The 6,027-nt window shown below is 42.1% G+C and overlaps 1 protein-coding gene across 2 annotated transcripts in view; it reads left to right on the top strand.

The window, feature by feature from the left end:
* Nucleotides 1-57: 57 nt before the first annotated feature.
* Nucleotides 58-6,027, top strand: part of LOC135541791 (engulfment and cell motility protein 2) — a 38,403-nt gene continuing 32,433 nt past the window's right edge. For both annotated transcript variants that reach the window (XM_064968171.1, XM_064968170.1), the window contains exons 1-2: nt 58-137; nt 1,520-1,590. The gene's annotated coding sequence lies outside the window, so the exon portion shown is untranslated. The remainder of the gene's footprint in view (nt 138-1,519; nt 1,591-6,027) is intronic.

Below are 6,027 nucleotides of genomic sequence, written 5' to 3'. Positions count from 1 at the left end.
TAAAAGACGGGAGTCTTGTGCAGCGCCGTGGACACAAACCTTGTGTCCCGCCTATGAGGCGTGGTGATGTATCATCTTACCACAGATGCTCCATTGGTGGAAGTATTAAACGGCGGCGATCAGGTCCAAGCCATGGGGTAAGTAAATACCGTTACAACGAACGATTTACTATGAGTAAATTAACAATTAGGATAAATTATCATTTGGTGGTTAAATTGTAACTTTCGCGCGCCTGCAAACCAATAAGCCCATCGGCAATAGCCTGCTGAAAGATGTTTGCGAAGGAACAAATCTCTCGCTGAAGGAATATCGCGTGAAGGCTTTTTTTCAGTGTAATGATTCCCTCTTGAGACGAATACGTTCTGTAAATGTAATACACATGTTCCAAGTAATTCAATTGCTGGGGATTCCAGTTTGTAAATATGAATGTCCTTAAATTCAACGTTTTCAATTGACTACTTGTAACAATTTAATTTAGGCTCGGTGTTTCGCCCCAAAATTGGTAACAAATTACATGGTTTGCGCGATGCGGCTCATTTGCAGCCCACTGCCTTCGTGGCTAGCTAATTACGAATGGTCACTATGTGATATCATGCTTTATAAAATGTGTACTAATATATATTTTACAATTGTCCATGCTTGTCATGGTTTCTAAAAATATAGCGTTGACAGCAGGAATGCCTTTTTAAAGCCAGCTCAATCCAATTAATCAAGTTACAGCCAGTCACTATGCATTCTGGTTGCAGCTCAGTCTGTCTTGAGTAACGGTGGTGGAGAGCAGTCAATAAAATTGTTCAAATGTATCCAGCTGCCTTGTGACATCTATGAGAGACGGAGACTCTGTCCCCGTCATTCTACAGAAGGTTCAGTATCTGTCCTTGCGAGCTGGAGACATTTTGTGACACAGTAGCCTATTAGATCAGGTACCTACCTACCTGTCATAATATAATGTCAAGGTGCCAGGATCATGCATGTGATTGCGTCCTGAAAACAAAGGATGAAAGACTACTGTACTATTGTCACTTGGGCATTGCACTGGTAGGTAGGTGGGCTATGGGGTCTTTAAGATCAGTTATTTGGAGTCTCACATATCTTTCCTAGATTAGGTAGGTTAGTGGTTGCTAGAGTAGCTGAGCTTCGAAGCAGTAGTACTGTCCCTTATTTTCAGCCAGTATGCTGTTGGAAATTCTTATTTTAGCTTGCAGTTTTTCCATTCCAACATCAATATGAAATGCAAGACAATCCCTCCCTGGCTATAAAATAATACATTAAAAAACTCAAACAATATCAGTTGAAAGCGTTCTCTGAGATTGAAAACAATCTATGTAACTGAAGCAGCTTTAGATTAAACCTCTGTATGAAAGCAGGTTGTCAGTATTTGATTTGTTATTAACATCAAGAAAAGACTGAAGGGAACTTCTCAAAGAAGAAATTTACAGGAGTGCTCAACATAAACCTCAGAGGGTGAATATTTGACTGTACTACAGTTCCTCTGTTATTTGCCCATCTGACTTTGCAGGGGAGCTGATGCCATGTTCTGAACTGTGAGACTGCGAGAGCGAGTGAGGTGCCCACTCAACGCTCCAACAGGTGAGGTCCGGTCGCCATATCTCGTTAAGACCCAGGATCAGGGAACAGAAACAATGTACCAATTTAATGGTTTTAAGTGATTAGCAACACAGAGTTGAGATTTGCCTTTTTGCATTAAAAAAAGAGCCATGGCTGAGACTGCTCTTCAAATGTGTGGGGGAAAGTTGTTCTAGGCAGGAACAGCAGTATTTTGTTGTTGTTGTGAATTCATGTTGAACAAGATGGCTGCTGAGCCTGCGACTGCATAGTCTTTGTTATAGGGAGAGGGGAAATCCTGCTCAATTAAGAATGGCTCGCTCAGGCTTACTGGGCATCTGTTTTCAATTCTCTCTGTAATTGCCCGGGCATATAGGTCCTGACTTGTACTGACTGTCTGATTTCTCTCCCCCCCAACCTAGACACACACTGTCTCTTTCAACATCTTAGCCCTTTCCTTCATGGACTCTGGTTTCTTAGTGGCGCTTAGTGGGTTTTCACACAATTGTGGTCGGTAGCACTTGGCCCTCTGTCAACTAATGGAATTCACAGTTGATATTCTGTCAGTGTCCTTAATATGCTGGACTTGTGTTTCATGCCATTATTGTTCACCAGTAGAATATTGACTCGGCTTCTAATTCTTTCCCTCATTTCAAATTCAATTATGATCTAGTGGTCTGACTTTTGCTACACTTGATTCAAGAATTTGAAAGACCCTCATTTAACGATTTTTGTAGCGCTATTCCGTGACCTGACAAAATGAACACCGTTCTTGCAAGTTTGGTATCAAAAATCAGTTCACAAAGTGGAGCTGACAGCAACTGTAGCACTTGTACTGCTCTTCAAACTGTTATTGTGGAGGCTGCAGTCAGTGGCTTTGGGACTGGGAATTGACAACTGTGTCCCAAATGACACCTTATTCCCTATATAGTGGACTACTATTTTTATTTTACCTTTATTTAACTAGGCAAGTCAGTTAAGAACAAATTCTTATTTTCAATGACTGCCTAGGAACAGTGGGTTAACTGCCTGTTCAGGGTCAGAACAACAGTACCATTTCAGCTCGGAGATTTGAACTTGCAACCTTCCGGTTACTAGTCCAACGCTCTAACCACTAGGCTACCCTGCCGCCCCTATTGACCTGAGCCCTATAGGCCCTGGTTAAAAGTAGTGCACTACATAGGGAATAGGGTGTGATTTCAGACTGTGAATGAACTTCTCTCATTTATACCCCCAGACAATGGCAGCATTGTGGCCCAGTTGATATATCATGGCAGGAGTTCCTGTGTAGCAAGGTTAAAGGTAGACTGCGATATTACATAGATGCAGAAAGTAAATAGCATAGTGGGTTGATTTCCGCAGAAACTAAAACCGTTCTAGTGCGAGGCTCAACTTTTCCTCTGTTTTGGTGCAAATGCACATATGCAGGTACTATATGTGACTGTTACAGACAAATCTTGCATCTCGCTCATCTCTATCTGCGCTGCTGCTTGTGGCAACGTCATTTCGCTGAGTCTACCTTTAATTTATCCATTACATGTAGAGCCGGGACGATACCAGTATCACCATACTCGTTAGTATCGTGTCAAGGAAACAAAACACAAGGCGGATTTAACTTCTCTAGGAAAACAACCCTAGTGTTGGAAACTAACATCATGTTGTCATCCAGAGTCACATGTATTATCCAAGCTATAGCACACAATATTTGACATAGGCCTGCAGCTGATTTTTAAAGAACCAAAGAGTTTGGTCTACATGGTGTTTTCATTTTTGCCATTGAAAAAATATTGTGATACTGGTATCATCCTGGCCCTAATTACGTGTGCCATGTGACTATTTTCATGTTGATGTTTGCCTCAAATGCAGTGACGGCATGGAAAGAAAAAGATGTTAGTTGAAATAAAAAAATATTAAATTTGAGGAATTAAACCCTCAAACAATCCCCAACACTGTTGATGTGTTCATATAAAACTGTTTGTGTAATTCTATGCAGCAGTGGAGCATAGACTACTAGCATATGCTTTTTGTGTAGTAGAGTCAGTCTCTGAATGTACACTGTTGATGAGCTATCCTGCCCCGGCCAGTCTTGGACTCAAAGCTGCAGAGAAATACTAAGAATTTTCACAGCCTGTTTAGGAGTGGCTTTGTTGCACAATGCCCCATTATTCACTCAAAGGCATGTCTCATTCCTGATTGTGGTTTGACTTGTTCTCATTTTGCAAAATTCTCCTATCCCCTTGAGTTGCTTAACTTGGAGAGACTCATGTATGGATATTATTGCCAGATATGAGAGCAGAAGTAATACTTTATTCAAAGGCAATATAGAATTGGACCCAGCTTGTTATTAGAGGTGTTACGAATGGGATTCCATTTTCCTCAAAGTTAACAAGTGTTGCACAGACCACTTCAGTTGATCATTAGGCATCTACTGCAGAATAATAATCACAGATTATGATTTCGGAATTGAACTGCATTTGCAGTTCAGGATTTTTTCAGAAGGATCAATCGATAATAAAACTGGTGCTTGAATTTATTAGTTCACAGAACCTGTAATTACCTTGAGATTGTATCTGCTTTGAAAATGTCCCTCTTGAAAACTGTCTAGAAAACAGCAAGAGAACCAAGCCAAACAAACAGGGACACTTTTAACCACGGCCATGACAACCCACCAACAGGCTTCCCAGCCAGTGGGGCCCCCGGAGACAGAGGGAATTCTGGGAGAAGGATTGTTCACTGATGTCTTTGGATGCCTTCCAGTCATTGTGCATTTGGCAAAAGACAGTGTACAGACATTTCCCCAAACAAACCAGTTTTTAGAACCTCCTTCTCTCCTCCCACCGCCCAACACTCAACAAAAAGTGTTGGTTCGGAGAGTGCAGACATCTGTACCGTGCAGTGAAAAGCCCTGCTTGATTATGCGTTGTGTGGTTCCCCAGTAAAATGGAACTGATTTCTACTCCTTTGATGCGCACTCATCTGTCATCGCACTGCCTGACGACAGCCAAGCGCAGAGCAAAGATTCCCTGTGGATTTAGAATAGGGAGGCTAGCAGGGATAAACCTGAGCTCTGTGGTGCTTTTGTATCTGCAGTATATTTTGGGGATGTATCTGCAGTAGATCAGGGTGCTGTTGTATCTGCAGTAGATTGGAGAGCTGTGGTGCTGTTGCATCTGCAGTATATTTCGGGGCTGTTGTATCTGCAGTAGATCAGGGTGCTGTTGCATCTGCAGTAGATTGGAGAGCTGTGGTGCTGTTGCATCTGCAGTATATTTCGGGGCTGTTGTATCTGCAGTAGATCAGGGTGCTGTTGCATCTGCAGTAGATCGGGGAGCTGTGGTAAACCAACCCAGCCCACTTACAGGTGCTAGGACTCCTGAGTGGGAGGACTGAGCCTGCCAGATATGTGGATATGTGAAACCTGCTGTTTATAACTACCCCAGATACCGTGCGTGTATGTTTTTGCCTGCGTGCAAATCTTCTGTACAGAAATGTGCAGAAAGAATCTTGAAAGGTTCTGTAGTCGTCTGAATACAATGTTGATGAATGAAAACATTTGTGTCAGCAACAGAGAATTTGACCGTATAGTGGAGTAAACACAGACCGACAAAACATTGTGTATTTAAACAGCAAGACATTGTTTTTCTTTGTCAAATGGTCATCTCGTTTTAGTGCTAGACTATTTTTGTCAGGGACACAGCTGAAGTTAAGTTCAGGTTACATATGCATAATATCAGCCTGTTTTCCACTTGGTGGTCCAGGGCTTTGATGTTAAACCCCTGGCCACTGATATTTAGAGGATGTCCACATAAAAGCCCTTGTCTCCTCGTTGATGGCCCAGACCACCATACATCAGGCTGTTAAAATGGCTCTTAGTTAAAGGCAAACAAAGTGTGTAGCTACTTCAGGTATTACATCTGGGATTTGATTATACTGATAGATGCTACGACAAGCCACTACAGCCATAAAAGCGGTCCTGGTCCCATCTTTCTACCCTAGCTCACTCTCATTAAAGTTTTGTATTGTCATGTGGGGAAGGACAAACTGGACTGTAATGAAACCAAATTGAATGGATGCTGTTTGGCAATGAAGAGAAGGGTATTCGTCTGACCTTGTGCCACTAGTAAGGAACCATTTTGATACCATGAACTGGTGTTTTAAGCCACATTTGCGCCAACAGAATGAGTGATTTAACTATGAAGTTTAAAAATGGCTGTGAAACGTTAATGCCAATATGTGGTCATGTTGAAATATCTAATAATGTAACATGGTGGCGGAAGTGGGACCACAACTAATAATGTAACATGGTGGCGGAAGTGGGACCACATCTAATAATGTAACATGGTGGCGGAAGTGAGACCACATCTAATGATGTAAACATGAGACCACATCTAATGATGTAACATGGTGGCGGAAGTGGGACCACATCTAATGATGTAACATGGTGGCGGAAGTGAGACCACA

The sequence above is a fragment of the Oncorhynchus masou genome, chromosome 6, assembly GCF_036934945.1.
Source record: "Oncorhynchus masou masou isolate Uvic2021 chromosome 6, UVic_Omas_1.1, whole genome shotgun sequence".
NCBI lineage: Eukaryota > Metazoa > Chordata > Actinopteri > Salmoniformes > Salmonidae > Oncorhynchus > Oncorhynchus masou.
This window is presented reverse-complemented; position numbering and strand designations above follow the sequence as displayed.